Below are 16,712 nucleotides of genomic sequence, written 5' to 3'. Positions count from 1 at the left end.
CACAACGGCTGGTGCTACAGCAGTCTGAAGCCAGGAGCCAGGAACTTCCTCCAGGTCTCCCACGCGAGTGCAGGATCCCAAGGCTTTGGGCTGTCCTCGACTGCTTTCCCTGGCCACAAGCAAGGAATTGAATGGGAATCAGGGGCTGCCGGAATTAGAACCAGAGCCTATATGGGATCTTGGCGCATTCAAGGCAAGGACTTTAGCTGCTACGCGACTGCGCTGGGCCCAAAATACATAAATCTTTAAAAACAAAAAAAAGTTGGCATCAAAAACTGAGTGAGGCACTCTTCTACTCATCCAGTCTTAATCCTTTATTTTGTAAAATGCAGAACACATCTACTCCTGTGTTTGTGCAAATTACAAAGAAGAACAGTATCTAACGCAATACTCTACTGGGTGTTTTTAATTTTTTTTAAAGGGGTCAGCATGTGGCACAGCAAGTTAAACTAACACCTGCGACACTGATGTCCCAGGTGAGCTCCGACACTGACATCCTAGGTGAGCTCCGCTCAAGCCCTGGTGCACCACTTCTGCCCCAGCTCCCAGCTACCACACCGGGAAAGTAGGGCAAGATGGCTCATGTGCTTGTGCCCCTGCACCCACGTGGGAGAACGAATGGAGTTCCAGAAACCTGGTTTCAGCTTGGCTGTCTTGGCTGCTACCACCATTTGATGAATTAAACAGCAGGTCAAAGATTTCTCTCTGTCTCTACCTCTCTGAATAACCCTGTCTCCCAAATAAATACATCTTTAAAACAAAAGTGCTTTTTTGTTTCTTTTCTTAATGCAACAATGTTACTCGCATCCCTACTTCGGAATCAAAGATGAACTCCCAATGAAACTGTTAGACTTTGAGCCAGGTGCACTGGCCTAGCAGCTAAGGTCCTCGCCTTGACCGTGCCAAGACCCCATGTGGGCGCTGGTTCTAATCCCGGCAGCTCCACTTCCCATCCAGATCCCTGCTTGTGGCCTGCGAAAGCAGTTGAGGACGGCCCAAAACTTTGGTATCCTGCACCCGCGTGGGAGACCTGGAGGAAGTTCCTGGCTCCTGGCTTTGGATCAGCTCAGCTCCAACTGTTGCGGTCACTTGGGGAGTGAATCATTGGACAGAAGATCTTCCCCTGTCTCTCCTCCTCTCTGTATATCTGACTTTGCAATAAAAAAAAAAAAAAAAAAAAAAAGAAGAAACTGGTTACTCAAAACCATGTCAATTCCATAAGGTTGCAAATTGCTGTTGATGTTATATTGGGACTCTTAATTGACTGGGATGATATTCTACCAGCTCTAACTTTGGACCAGAAATGGTCTCCCCAAGAAACTGTTCAACCCATCTGGACAATAAGTAGCTGGACTCTATGCTTGGTATACGTTTGCAAGGAAAGAATCTTGATTGAATTTGAACTGTAATACTGCATCAAGGTGGAGGAATCGACCAGGGGGGAGGGGCGTGGGGAGGGGTGGGGGGATTCCCAGAGCCTATGAAACTGTCACATAATGCAAAATAATTAATTAAAAAAATGAAGAAGAAGAAACTGTTGGACATATCTAGACGATGGGATGCTGGACTGTCTGACAAGGTCTGTACCAGCAATGTTGGGGCACACTTAAATAACAGACTGATGGAAATAACTCCTTAGGAAGGTCTATACTATTGCAACAATATGAGGAAAATCAATGGGAGGGGGTTAGAGGAGAGGAGAACCCAAGATTAAAACAGATTTATTTGAAAGTCAGGGTCCAGCGGTGTGGCCTAGCGGCTAAAATCCGCGCGTTGAACACACCGGGATCCCATATGGGCGTTGGTTGTAATCCTGGCAGCTCCACTTCCCATCCAGCTCCCTGCTTGTGGCCTGGGAAAGCAGTCGAGGATGACCCAATGCTTTGGGATCCTGCAACCTTGTGGGAGACCTGGAAGAAGTTCCTGGCTCCCGGCTTCAGATCGGCACAGCAATGGCCGTCACGGCTCACTTGGGGAGTGAATCATCGGACGGAAGATCTTCCTCTCTGTCTCTCCTCCTCTCTGTATATCTGACTTTGTAATAAAAATACATAAATCTTAAAAAAAAAACAAATAAAGGAAGTCAGAGCTTTTTCAGTTGCTGGTTCACTACCCAACTGCCAAAACTGAATCTGTCTGAAGCCAGGAACCAGGAACTTCTTCCAGGTCTCCCACATGGGTACAGGGTCCCAAGGCCTCAGGCCATCCACTGCTGCTTTCCTAGGCCACAAGCAGGGAGCTAGAGCAGAAGTAGGCCAGCCTGGACATGAAGGACACACAAACAGGATGCTTGCATTTGCAGGTGGAGAATTAGCCTGCTACACCACCATGCCACCAGCCCTTCCTCCTTTGCCCAAGATTTTGTTTTTTTAAGATTTATTTATTTTTATTGGGAAGTCAGATTTTACAGAGAGAAGGAGAGACAGAAAAAGACCTTCCATTTTCTGGTTCATTCCCCAAATGGCCGCAATGGCCAGAGCTAAGCCGATCCAAAGGCAGGAGTCAGGAGTTTCCTCCGGGTCTGCCACATGGTACAGGGTCCCAAGGCTTTGGGCCGTCCTCCACTGCTTTCCCAGGCCACAAGCAGGGAGATGGATGGGAAGTGAGTACCCAGGATCTAAACCAGCATCCATCTGGGATCCAAGTGCTTATAAGGGGAGGATTAGCCTGTTGAGCCATGGCACCAAGGCCCCCAAGATAGTTTTTTAAAGTTCATTTTAACAGTAAACTTTTTAAAGAACTGCAAAATTAAACAATATAATATGGCTTAAATATTCTAAGTGTTCAGGAGTTGGTACTGGGCCACATTCCACATCGGAGTGTCAAGATTCCTTATCCAGCTCAGGCTCCTAGCTCCCACTTCCTGCTAAATTCAAGTCCAGGGAGGCAGTGGTGATGAGTCTCATGTGACTAGTTTCCTGCCACTCGTGTGGGAAACCTGGACTGAGTTCCCAGCTCCTGGCTTGGCCCCAGGTCCAGGACTGCTCCCTCTATCCAGCAAGTAGACAAGCAGATGGGAACTCTAGTCTCTTCGTCTCTTTTGTCCATTTTTCTTTGAAGTCAAAAAGAAGCCAGGCCCAAGTGCGCTAGCCTAGCGGCTGAGGTCCTAGCCTTGCACGTGCTATGACCCCAGATGGGGGCCAGTTCTGACCCTGGCCACCCCGCTTCCCATCCAGATCCGTGCTTGTGGCATGGGAAAGCAGTAGTGGAGGTCCCAAAGCCTTTGGACCCTGTGCTCACCTGGGACATCAGGAACTCCTGGCTTCGGATTGGTCATTGCAGCCATTTGGGGAGTGAACTAGCAGATGGTTATACCATCTAATCCTGGTTCCTGGCTTTGGATTGGTTCAGGTCTGGCCATTGCAGCCACCTGGAGAGTGAATCAGAGGACAGAAGATCTTCCTATCTCTCCTCCTCTCTGTATGTCTGACTTTGCAATAAAATAAGTCTTTAAAAAAAAAAGAGAGAAGCCAAACAAGGGAAATGGAACCCAATCAAACACCACCCACCCCTCGCCTTCCCAGGCAGAATGCACATTCCCATGCCAGTGGCTCCGGCATGGCTGGCCAGCCGGGAGCCCTTGGGGCTCTCAGGACACTGCCCTCAGGGTGGTGGCATGTTGCCCACAGGGATTTGCAAGAACTGTTCACAATTTGTCTTTATTTTTAGACACATCTGCAAATGCAGCTTGAAAAATACCAGTCCTCACAAAACCAGGGCAATTCCCCCCTGTGTTTTTCTGAAGCTGTAATTGCCGCTGCCTTCCATCATTCCGGGGACACAGCATCTCTCCAGCATGCAGCTGACGATGTGGGCACAACCTGGCCCGCCCAAGCCCTGCCACTTAACCCTCTTGCTGCACATGGTGACTTCAGAAAGTACTCCTCAGTCAAGGGGTGCCATGCAGATCCTCCCCCAATCCCCAAGTTTCTTTCACCTGAACATTGCGAAGTGGGGGCCAAGTTGGAAAGGACTGGATAGCACATGCTGTGTGACTGTGTGGAAAACGGTAGCAAGTTGTCCCAGTGGTCAAGGGAGCAAGGTGTAAACGAAGCTTCCTCCACACTCCCCATTTGTGCGTTTCTCTTGTGGCTGTCTGAGCTATTAGGGTTCAAGGCACAACCTGGTGGAGATGGTGCCCTTAGCCCCAAGTGAGCCTCAATCCTCAACTTCAACCAGCTCCAAATTCAACCAACAGCCTCTTTTTAAATTTTTTTAAAGATTTTTTTTTTTTTATTGGAAAGACAGGTTTTCGGAGAGGAGAGATAGAAAGATCTTTATGCGCTGGTTCACTCCCCAAGTAGCTGCAATGGCTGCAGCTGAGCTGATCTGAAGTCAGGAGCCAGGAGCCTCTTCCAAGTCTCCCACATGGGGGCAGGGTCCCAAGGCTTTGGGTCATCCTCTACTGCTATCCCAGGCCACAAACAGGGAGCTGGATGGGAAATGGAGCAGCCAAGAAGCAAACTGACAGCCACATGTGATCCTGGGGCATGCAAGGTGAGGACTTTTAGCCACTTGGCTACAGTGCTGGGTCCAACCAACAGCCTTTTTTGCATACACGAAATGGGCAACGAGGGCCAGTGCTATGGCACAACATGTTCAGTTGCTGCCTGAGATATCCACATCCCACAGGGGTGCTGGTTTGAGTCCTGGTTGCTCCACTTGCAATCCAGCTCCCTGCTGATGCACCTGAGAAAAACAGGAAAACGGCCCAAGCGCTGAGTCCCCGGTGCCAACATGGAGATTCAGAGAAATCCTGACTCCTGGGCTCGGCTGGGCCAGCCCTGCCTGTTGCAGCTATTTTGGAACTGAACCATTGGATAGAAGAATCTTTCTCCTCCCATCTCTAATCTTGCTTTTTAAAATAAATAAGTATTTAAAAAGGAAAAGGCCAATCAGTGATTTGTTCAACTGAGCTATCAATATCCTTACTGGTGCAGATGGAACTGTGCTTTAGACAAGTGCAGAGAAGATGGATTTTGAAGGGGGTTCACTCCAAGTATGCATGCTTCAAATTGGATTCAACACCTTGGGAAGGCATGTCATGCAGTGACATGTTGAGAAAGTGTTAGAACTGCTGTTTGGGACCCTCTATGATGGCTCAATAGCTAAACTGTTTCCATGCACCTGTGGGGATCCCATGTGAGCATTGGTTTGTGTCTCGGCTGCTCCACTTCCCATCCAGCTCCCAGCTTGAAGCCTGGGAAAGCAATTGAGGACATCTCAAAGCCTTGGGACCCTGCACCTAAGTGGGAGACCTGGAAGAAGCTCCTGGCTCCTGGTTTTGAACTGGCTCAGCTGCAGCCATTGTGGCCACTTGGGGAGTGAACCAGTGGATGGAAGATCGTTGTCTCTCCTTCTCTTTGTAAATCTGACTTCCCAATAAAAATAAATAAATCTTAAAAAAAAAAAAAACAACAAAAAAAGAGGACCGCAGTTTGCAGGGGCTAATATTGTGATGCAGCAGGGCCGTATAGGTGCTGGTTCACGTCCCAGCTGCCCCACAGCCAGCTAGCTCCCTGCTAATGGCCTTGGAAAGTGGCTAACGATGGCCCAAGTGCTTTGGCTCCTGTACCCACCCTGCAGCCCCAGAAATCCCTGGCTTCAGATCAGCCTAGCTCCAGCCATGGCCTGCCTCTGGGCAATGAACTGGCAGATACCAGATTCGCCTCCTTTTCTCTGTAACTCTTATCTTTAAAACAAATAGTTAAAAAAAAAATGTGTTTGGGCCCCACATAGTAGTGCATGGAAGATCTTCCTCTCTATCCTTCCTCCTCTCTATGTGTCTGGCTTTCCAATGAAAATAAATAAATCTTTAAAATAAAGTGTGCTCTTAATTCCAACTTCAAAAAAGTCTGCGGGGTCTGTGCAATGACACAGCAGTTTCAGCCTCCACCTCCAGTCCCAACACCTCATACAGACACAGGTTCTGGTAACACAGCTGCACTTTTTATGTCTGCTAACAGCCTGGGAAAGCAGCAGACTGGCTCAAATCTCCGCCCCTCCCCCCACTCCACGTGGGAGACCAGCAAGAAGTTCCCAGCTCCTGGCTTCAAGCCAGCTCAGCTCTGGTCCTTGTGGCCAGGTGGGGAATGAGCCAGTGGATGGAGGATCTCTCTCTCTTCTCTGCCTTTTCAAATTAAAACAAAAAACAAAACAAAACAAAACAAAAAACAGTGATATCAAACTTTCTGTCCAATTCCTGGCATTGATTGCACGGTATTTACAAGGGAAAATGGACAAGCCTCGGGTGCAGTGAGATACCTACAAGTCTGTCAGGATGTCTGGATCCCAGTCGCAGGTCCAGACTCCACTTTCTGATGAGGCACAGCCGTGGAAGGGGCAGGTGACGGCACCCAGGGCCCACCAAGACTGTGTTCCCAGCTCTGGCCTGGGGGAGGGGGGATTCTGACTGTTGTCACACTGCAAGGGCAGAGGGTCTGCCTTTCAAATACTTAGCTTAAAAAAGAAGTTAAGGATGACTGGGGAGCACGGAAGGGACCTGGGGCCACCTTCGTGGCAGAGCATACTGAGCTGCAGCCTGCCAAGGCAGGCATACATTTGCCTTCAGCTGAGAGTCCGCGCGGCTCTGCTTCCAATCCAGCTCCCTGCTGAGGTGACCCAGGGAGCAGTGGGAGGTCACCCCTGTGGCCACCAGGGCTCTGCTTGCTGGATGATCCAGACCTTTCCCTCCATTTGCTGAGTGTAATCAGTCGATCACAAAACAACTTTCTCTCCCTTCCCCACCCCTCTTTCTGTAACTTTGCCTTTCAAATAAATGATAAATAGAAACAAATAAAACGTGTGGGAGTGGAGGTGGTGGACCCTAAGTTAACCGGAGGGGCTCACTCGGTCGCCTCAGCTTCCCGTCAGCTTAGATGGCTGGCACGCGGCCACGGGGAGGCCAACATTTGTAGTTAAACATTCAAAAAGTTACTTTAAGGAGGGGAAATCCAACATGTCCTACCCTGGAGCACTCTGCCCGGCTCCCGCACAGCCCTCCGTCTGGCGGCCTTGGCTCGCGCACGAGCCGTCAGAGCGACCACACACCTTGCTACCATACCAAACACACACACTCCACTCCACCAGAACCCACAGAGGCGCGTCCCCACGTTTTTCGTCACGCAGGCCCCGAAAGCCGGCGCTGCAGACCGCTGGCCGAGGCGAAGATAAAATTAAAAAAAAAAAAATCTGCGTGGGAAATCACGTTTGCGAAAGAGCAGGCCGGCGGGGGTGGAGGGGCGGGGTGATCACGCGGGGCGGCGAGCGCCCAGGGTTTCCAGCCCCGGCCGGCCGGGAAGGCCTCGCGCCAGCCCGGGGTGGGTGCACACCCAGCGCCGCGCCGGGGCCCGCCTCCAGCGGTCGGGCAGCGGGAACCGCGAACAGCCGTGGAACGGCCGGCGGGGCGGCACCGCGCCCCCTGGCGGCGGGGCGCGCGCCCCGGGCCGCGGCTGCCGCCACCGCCGCCGGCCGGCCGGCCTCGCTCCAGGCTCGGGCGGCAGCGTCCTCCGACCGGCGGCTCCGGAGGCCTCCCGCGCCCCAGTCCCCGCCCCCTGCTCCTGCTCTGACACCCCCCCACGTCCACCAGCCGAGCTACCTAACCCCCCGACTCCCTCACCGACCCCGCCGAGGGCGAGCTCCCGGCCGGCTCCGCCACAGCCTGCCGCGGCCCTGGCCGCCTCAGCGCGGGTGCAGGGGGCCGGCGCGGCACGAGTGGGGCGCCGGGGGTGCTGGCTGGCGGCGGCGCAGACCGTTCCCCCCACTCCCCGACACACACACACACGCACGCACGCACACACCCGCGCGCGCCCGCCGCCCCCGCGCGTACTCCCCGGAACGCCATGGGGGCCGCCGCGTTCCGAGCGGGCACAAAGGGGCGCGCGGCACAATGGGTGCGGCGAGCCCGTGGGCGCCGGCTCGGGTGCCTCGGCCCCGGCGCGGAGGTGGGCGCTGCTGGCGGCGGGCGCGCTCCGGCGCAGCCCCCCTCCGCGTCCCCTCCCCTGCTCCCGCCCCCACCCCGGCATGGATGTTGCAGAGCCACGCTCCCGTCCGGTTCCCCCCCTCTCCACCACCCTCGGGAGCCGCCGGCGCGCGGCCGCCTCGGTCCGCCCCGCGCACTTACCTGGGACGCGAGTTGTCGGACTTTGCAGAGCAGGGGCCCGCGCCGCCGAGTTTGGGCGCCACGTGGGGGGAGGGCGCGGGGCCGGGAGTGGGGGGCCGCACGCGCGGAGGGGCCTGGCCGGGGCGGCGGGGCGGGCCGGCGGCGGCGGCGGGCGCCGTGTATTTTCCCCCCTCTCTTTGTGTGTCCGTGCGCTGCGCTCTCGCGTGACGTGACGGGACTCCGTGTGTCATTTCCGCACAAGGACACAGGAGCCCCCGCTGCAGTGGAACCACAACCCCTCCGCCCCCACCCCCGGCCCGCCCCTCCCCCTCAGCGGGGCACACGCGGGACCGGCGGCGGCGGCGGCGGCGGCGGCGGCGGCGGCGCTCGGGCGTGAACGGCCGCGGCGGGGAGCTCGGGCGCGCACTCCGGGGGCCCCGGGCGGCCCAGGCGCGCTCCGCCGGCGCCGCGTCGCTCGGCTCCACGTGGGCCCGCGCCGGCGGCCGGGCGGGGGGCGGTGGCCGCGCACCCACGGCGCGCCGGGCGGCGCCGGCCACCATGGCCCCTGCGCGCCGTGTGCCTGCCCTCCCCCACCCCGCCCCGAGTCGTTTCTCGGAAACGTGGCTTCTCAGACCCGAGAGTGTGGCCCCAGTGCCTCTTTTTCTTCTACTTTTTTTTTTTTTTTTTTTTTGCCCCCACGAGACGGCGACGGTGCGGAGCGTCTCCGCCCTCCCCCGGGCGCCCGCGCAGCTCTGCCAGGTTCTTGGCTTTAGGGGCCCATGTCGCTGGGCCCCCAGAGAGGGTCTTCCCGCGCCTCGTCCGGCACAAAGACAACAGGGTACGGAGGGTCCCGGGTGGCTTCCTTGCCCGCGCGGGCCTGGGAGTGTGGCAGGACGCGGGGAGGGAACCCCGGCGCTGGGAAAACGCTGGCTCAAGCCACTCCCCCAGCGGGGTGGCCGCCCTCTGGTGCAAGGATGAAAAGTAGGGGGAAAAAAAAATCTTGCTTTTTGACTTGGAAGGCAAAGTTTTTGAGGTTTGAGGGCTGCTGCGCGAGCCGACCCAGCGCGCGCGCGCGCCCAGACCCACACTCCGCAGATGCAGCCCCACGGAGCCGTCTGCGCCCGGCGCTTAAAATAGAGAAACACGAGTCACCGAGCCAGAAGAGGCTTGACTTGTTCCACTCCTCACTCCTGGGCTACAGATCGCAAGTTGATAAACATGAAACCTACCCCTCGGGTAATTTCCTCCAGTCTCAGTGATTTGGGGGTGGGGTGGGAGGTGGAGTAAGAGAAGCCTTGCTGCACAGTTAAGCCACATTTTGTCTTAGAGGAACAACGAGAATGTACCATGCTGGAAAAAAAAGAAAAGGAAAAAAAAAACCTTTCATTTGCCGATCGAAGAAAGTATAAAAAGAAAAATGCAAATGATGCCATCTGCTGCTCACAGCTGAGTGGCTGCGGCAGAGGGCCATGTGGCCCAGCCCCGCGCGGTCAGCGAGTAGGTAGAATGGAGTTTAGAACAAGGCATCCGCCGGCCCCTGGCTTACCCGGCCGCAGCCGGGGTTTGAACGCACAGATAATTTTTAGAATTACCTTCTCCTCCTCCAAGATTCTTCTAGCTGGGAATTTAGTTAATTATGCAAGTTCCTCCTCCTGGAGTTTGATTATCTAAAGAGGTTCAGCGTTTCTAGGCTCCAAGACCTTTGAGGAATTCTGTGGAACATTCTCGAGCTATATTTGGGCTGCGGACTTGGGAGAGAAGTCAGGAGTAATTGCTATGCAAAATTAGCAAGTAGCCTGGGGGACCCAACCGCGTATCCAGGGGGTGGCTGTTTTATAAAAGAAGCTATACGTGCTCACTGTCATTCAAAACAGGATGATGAAAAGAATGGGCCGAGATAGCAGCCCTTCACATTCAAAAGCCTCTGGACGCCCTATCTACATTTAAAATAGGGCGGGGGGGGGGTGGGGGAGGGAGGAGAACTGCTTGAGGGAGAATGGTTAATTTATACATTCCCGGAAGACAAAGTGGAGGCACTTGGATTTCTGCAGGGAACTTGACTTTTACACTTGCCGGTTAAATAACACGTATGATAACAGAACGACGCTTGCCTTGCTTAACAGATACAGCAGTTTTATTCTCACCTTCAATTTAATGTGACAGTTATAATTAGAATTTTAAAGTTGAAGTTGCATTTCATTAGTTGGGTTTTCTAGGATTTCCCAGAGGAAGAGTCAGAAACGGTTCGGGGTAGCATTTAAGCTCATTTTGCATTTAAGCCACTTGGCTGTGAATGGAAAGTGACCTTTTTAGAAAGGACTGGGTGAGATGTGTGTTATAAAAGGGTGTGTCGTTAGCCGGCTATTCCCAGTAAGGGCTCAGGTATTGGAGGACAATTTAAATAATACCATCACAGAGGAAAACAAGACAAACTCACAATTCTAGGTTGTTGAGAACCTAGAATTTCGGCAGATTTTACTAATCAGTAGTGCCCACAGGAGGCAGCCGCCTCGGACATAGCTGTGTTTTTTTTTTTTTTTTTTTAAAGATTTAGTGCTGCGCCAATCCGAAGCCGGGAACCTGGAACCTCTTCCGGGTCTCCCACGCGGGTGCAGTGTCCCAATGCATTGGGCCGTCCTCAACTGCTTTCCCAGGCCACAAGCAAGGAGCTGGATGGGAAGTAGAGCTGCCGGGATTAGAACCGGCGCCCATATGGGATCCCGGGGCTTTCAAGGCGAGGACTTTAGCCGCTAGGCCACGCCGCCGGGCCCAGCTGTGTTTTTTAAACACGTCCCTCAGGAGAGTAAGAATGACCTGGATTGTTATTGTGAAAGCTTGCAACTTAAATTAGCCTAACTGGATTGAGCTACTTAAAGTAAGCTGTTCAAATAAGTTATTAATTGAAATGGAAAGTCGTTGCTCTCTAAGAAAAAAAATGACCTTCAAGTGGTTTTCTTCATTTATACGAGGGAGGATGGCTAGAGAGAGAAAAGAATAAGAAAATTGCATTAAAGACAAAATACTTAAAGTCATGCTTAACTTTGGAAACTTAAAAACAATTCTGAAAGCACTGTTGAATAAAAGCAATGCCGAATGGGAAAGTGTTAATAAACATGGCTGAATATGAGGAGGATGATCTAAGAAGCACGCGTTTGCTCAGTACGCCTCTACATAATACACAACGCCCGGATCATTAGGATGCATAAAAATTAAGAAAAAAATAACATCCTAGCTTTAAGTGTTTAAGAATGCATTTTTTGTCTTTTAAAAATGCATGTACTTGGGGGAAGGATACGTGTATTTGAAAGAGAAAAGGCTTCCTTAGGCTTGTTCACTGCTGGGGCAGGGTAGGACCAGATGGGCCAGGCGGGACAGGTGGGGCCAGGCGGGGCCGGGTGGGGCCAGGTGGGCCAGGTGGGACCAGGCGGGCCAGGGGGGGCCAGGCGGGGCCGGGTGGGGCAAGGTGGATCAGGTGGGGCCAGGCGGGGCAGGCCAGTGGAAGCCTGGAGTTGGAAACTCCATTCAGGTTCTTCTGGGTGGGTGACCACAGCCCAATGACTAGGCTCATCACTGCTGCTTCGCAGAGAGTGCATTCGCAGGAAGCTGGAGTGAAGGGTGGGAGTCCGGCAGTGAAGCCAAGTATTCCAAGGTGGGATGCAGGTCTCACAACTGGAGTCCTGGCTGCCAAGGTTAAATATGGCCCCATTTCCCCATCCCAGTTTTCAAGATTTCAAATCTGAGTGGCTGCTTTTGATTTAGTCAAATCTGTTAGACCATTTCACCTAAGCAGAATGGAGCAGTCGCCTCCTTGGGCCCCGTGAGGAAGAGTGGCAGACAGACAGGCCGTTGCAAATATCTTTGAACCGTTCATCCCAAGACTTTATATCATTGGTAAAACATCTTTACAGTTGGCAAGACAATGTTTAGTAGGATTTTTTTTTTCAGTAGTTAAGTCTTAAAACAACGCAACAGATTTTACTGTTACTTGTGAGACATTTCCACTTTATTTCTTGCCTGCTGGATGTTATACTTTGCCAAGTCTTTAACAGAAGTAGCTGGCAGAGTCAGATTCTGTAAATACAACAGAAAAGTTAAAAAGATTGAAAATTTTTAAAAAATAAAAAAGAGGGGCAGAGGCACTTTGATCAGCTTTATTAAATAAACTTTAAAAAAAAAAAAAAAGATACTCCTGGCAGTTTCCCCCCGCGTGCTGGCTTGGGAGAGTGGAAATCTATTCTTCCCAAGATCAGGAGCAGGTGACCTATCATGCCTCAGTGCAGGGGGAAAAAAGTGGACTTGAATAAAATGCTACCAAACATTTACGCTGGGTCTTTTTCCTTTCATGCAAAATTGTTTAATAATGTGTAGTGGCTTCAGATGTTAAGCACCCAATTCAGCCATTAGGACCTGATTTGAGTATCTGTTTTTACACAACAGAGTTCTGCAAGAGGAAGTATTAGGAAGAGTGTGGGCTACTGCAATCCCACTGTCAGTTTCAAGGCCTTGAGAAAACAAATGCCATTCTGAACAGAAGCTCTACCTGAGCCCAGAGTGCCAACTGGAGGTGCTGGAGGTGCTGGAGGCGCTGGAGCCACTATGGCTCGAGCGCCCAGAGGGGTACCCAAGGGCCTGAAGGCAGCCATCCCTGCACTGACCACAGGGGCTGCAGCCAACAGGCAGGAAATGGGGGCTGGCTACCCAGCCAGTCAGAGCCCATTAAAAACAATGAAGGACACTGACTGCTCTGGTCATTGATTTTTTTTTTTTAAGAAATTGTTTCACACTGTACATCAAAGGCCCTATATTAATGATATATGCCAAATGAAGCACTGCATGTAAACCAACTCAAGATTCATTAATCCCACTTCTAGGAATCCATCCTGGAGAGATGTACAAGACTTTTCATTGCAAGAATGTTTGTAATAGCCAAAAATTGGGGGATGGGGGCGGGGAATGTTAACGAGTCGCCTGCTAGGGTCGATGACACATCACTCAGCAGAAGGAAAACTTTACAGGTTTATGTATGATGCGATCCTGTTTTTGTAAGAACAGAAACATGGACGTACACCTATCTGGTGTAGGCAGTAAAGCTTGGGAAAATGCAGGGGCCACTGGTGCCCTGGAAGTACGGGACACAGAGAGAAGGGCTTGTACTTGTATACGCTGTATACGTTTATGAATGGTTGATTTTGCTTTTTCCCCAATCGGTAGCTCCTGTTTTAGTGGCTTTTGTTCCTCTCTCACTAACAGCACAGTTATCACCATGGCTTATAGAGTAAAACACCCGAAAGAAGCTAAGTTATGCCACGCTGCTGTGAAAGCCTGGGTTTACTCATGTCACCAATTCCCTTTCTGCATATTTTCATGGCTTTAGGGGGAAAAAAGTTTGTATATATATATATACTTTTTAAAGTTTTTAAAAAAAATTTTTTAATTGGAAAGGCAGATTCACAGAGAGAAGGAGAGACAAAAAGATCTTCCATCCCCTGGTTTACTCCCCAAGCAGCCACAATGGCCGGAGCTGAGCTGATCTGAAGCCAGGAGCCAGGAGCTTCTTCCGAGTCTCCAACATGGGTGCAGGGTTCCAAAGCCTTGGGCCGTCCTCTACTATTTTCCCAGGCCACAAGCAGGGAGCTGGATGGGAAGTGCACCAGCCAAATTGCAAACTGGCACCCACATGGGATCCCACATGCAAAACAAGGACTTTAGCCACTAGGCTACCACACCAGGCCCATTAACAAATTTTTTTAAGATTTATTTATTTGGGCCCGGCACGGTGGCCTAGCAGCTAAAGTCTTCACCTTGAATGTGCCTGGATCACATATGGGCGCCAGTTCTAATCTAAGCTGCCCCACTTCCCATCCAGCTGCCTGCTTGTGTCCTGGGAAAGCAGTCAAGGACGGTCCAAAGCCTTGGGACCCTGCACCCGCATGGGAGACCAAGAAGAAGCTCCTGGCTCCTGGCTTCGGACTGGTTCAGCTCCTGACGCTGTGATCGCTTGGGGAGTGAATCAATGAATGGAAGATCTTCTTCTCTTTCTTCCTCTCTGTATATCTAACTTTTCAATTCAAATAAAAACAAATCTTTAAAAAAAAAAGTATTTGAAAAAAGCAAAGGTATGGATGCAGGAGAAAGCAGGGAGTATGAGAAGAGAGATGTTACATCTGCTCCCCAAAAGGCTGCAATGGTTGGGACTGAGCCAGGTGAAGACCACGAGCCTGGAACTCCATCTGGGTCTCCTATGTGGTTGGCAGGGGTCCAAGCACTTGGGCACTCTTCCATTGCTTTCCCAGGCATTCTAGTGGGGAGCTGGATCAGAAATGGAACATCTGGGACTCCAATCAATGCTCACCTGGGATTCTGGTTTTTCAGGTAGAGGGCTGACCTACAGAGCAGGCCCTTGGGGTCTTACTTTACAAGGACACTACTCCTGTCATGAGGGTCTCATGATCTCATCCAATCTGAATCATCTCCACATGGCTCCATCTCCAAATACCAACATGGTCGATTTTAGGGAGGGGGAGGACAAAGAAATGTTTCATGCAAAATGATAGTGCCTCCTGAGAAGCAGGAATGCAGGGACAGAGACAGAGGCTTGCACTCACTGATTCACACTCCACATGCGTACAACAGGCCAGGGTGGGATTAGTCCAAGTTAGGACCCTTCAACTCAGTCCAGGTCTTCCATGTAGGTGACAGAAATCCCAAACGCTTGATCCATTCTTACTGCCCACCCTGGGTGCCCATTAGCAGGAAGCTGAAATCAGAAGTTCAGCTGAGACTGGTACTCAGGCACCCTCTGATAGAAGATGCAGCTGTCCCCAGCAGACTCTTAACTGACGTGCCGGCCACCTAGCCTAGTGCTTTGACAGACTTGACAGAGCTACTACAGGTATAGCACCTGCCCACACCAATCCACTCATTTTTGAGAAAATTATGTCCAGAGAGGAAGCACACTATTTGCAACCAACTCTTTCACAAGTAATTTTTGCAGGTCTAATATGTGCTTTTTGTTTTCTAACAACTATGGCAAACTTAACATGGCTGCTAGCACTGGAGTCCCAGGCGCTCCAACACGAACTGAGTGTGTGATCCCAGCAAGCTGCTTCATTAAGCCTTTGGTTTCCATTTCCTTCTTTACAGAATGAGGGGACCCATCCTGCAGCATGGCTCTGCAGATACACAGTTACGTGTAGCCCTGCTATGCCAACTGGCATCAGGTTAGCCTAGTGAGGAGTGGCTGTCATTTTTATTGGTTACAGTTGAAGTCAGTGAACTGTTGAAATAAGTAGCCCAGGTATTCACAACACACACACACACACACACACACACTTCCAGTTTGGCAGCAGCAAAAGCACAAAGGTTCCTATGAACATCTCCAGTGCTATCTGGAAGAGTCTAGAACACACCACAGCCCACATTCATTTGCCACCCAGAAAGTGAGACAAATGCCCCCATGCCTACAACCAGTGTTTACTGATGTTATGTTTCTATGGGATCTGGCTCCAAAGCCTGGGCAGACATGGAATCGCCAAAGTCCTGAGTTAACGGTACTGGGAGGGTGGTGTCTCCACTCTTTCTTGGTGTCCAGGAGACCTGATGCGGGGTCCCTAGGCCTCTTGGCCCTTGTCTCTGGAGGCCCTTCTTCCTTGCACCCCCAACATTGCCTTCCTCTGACTTCTGCAGGTGGCCAAACCAATGGGGTCTTGGCACTTCTGAAACATTGAGCCAAAAGAAGCGTCTTTAATTCAAAGCAACCTCTCTTGGGTGTTCATTAAAGGGATAGGACAGTGAGAACAGTGACTGCTGCAGACAGACCCCCCATCAACTCTGATGTCCATCCACCTTCCCTTCTCACTCTCTCCTCCCCCTGCTGTCCCTCTCCAGGGTGCATGTTAGCAGCCTGGGACATGCAGGCACTTCAGGGTCACTGAGCTTAACAGGTAGGGAAGGAGAAAGCAGAGGGAGTGTGTGAGACCCCAGCCCACGTGTGTGTGGGGGGGTAACTCTTTCGTTTCATCCACGTTCTTCTGGAGACCCAACCTGCTGGAGTCCTTCCCCAGATACCAGGAGTTTCCGAGGGGCCTCTGTTCTATCCAGCCATCTGCCCGTGTTGGTTCTGGCAGAACCACACGCATTTCGTTCACCGTGCCCTGCAGGCAGTGGCTGCCATGCCTGACCAGGGACATGGTCCTCTCTTTGCAAGGCTGCCTGGAACAGGAGTGTGCGGAACAAAGGCCCAAAGGGAGAGGCAAAGAGGGTGCGTGGCGTCCCGGGGTTGGCCTCCTACACACAGACAAGCATTCTGTGCTTGCACAAAGAGCCCACCAGCTCGCCAGGGCCTCTCAGCAGGGGCCTCATGCAGTCTGCCTCATTTTCTTTGTTTATTAAAAGAAAAGAAAAGAAAAGAAAGATACAAAAAAAAAAAAAAAAAAAAACCTGGGTAAAGGTGAGGAGGAATTTCCCCCTCCATTGCCTGGAAAATGACAGTGCAAGGGTCCTAACAGGCAGCACCTGGCCCTTGACCTCAGTACGGGCCCTGCGACAAGCCAGAGTGTTCATTCCTGCAATGGTTGGAGCCTGATTTGAAGTTTCCTTCCAGAAGATTCCT

General features: G+C 51.8%; 1 protein-coding gene across 1 annotated transcript in view; it reads right to left on the bottom strand.

The window, feature by feature from the left end:
• BEND3 (BEN domain containing 3) overlaps window positions 1–8,463 on the bottom strand; it is a 42,947-nt gene extending 34,484 nt beyond the window's left edge. Inside the window, exon 1 of the mRNA XM_058660183.1 lies at window positions 8,123–8,463. The gene's annotated coding sequence lies outside the window, so the exon portion shown is untranslated. The remainder of the gene's footprint in view (window positions 1–8,122) is intronic.
• Between the last annotated feature and the right edge of the window lie 8,249 nt (window positions 8,464–16,712).

Source organism: Ochotona princeps, chromosome 1 (assembly GCF_030435755.1).
Source record: "Ochotona princeps isolate mOchPri1 chromosome 1, mOchPri1.hap1, whole genome shotgun sequence".
NCBI lineage: Eukaryota > Metazoa > Chordata > Mammalia > Lagomorpha > Ochotonidae > Ochotona > Ochotona princeps.
The sequence above is the reverse complement of the archived record's forward strand: the minus strand, read 5'-3'. Positions and strand labels throughout refer to the sequence as shown.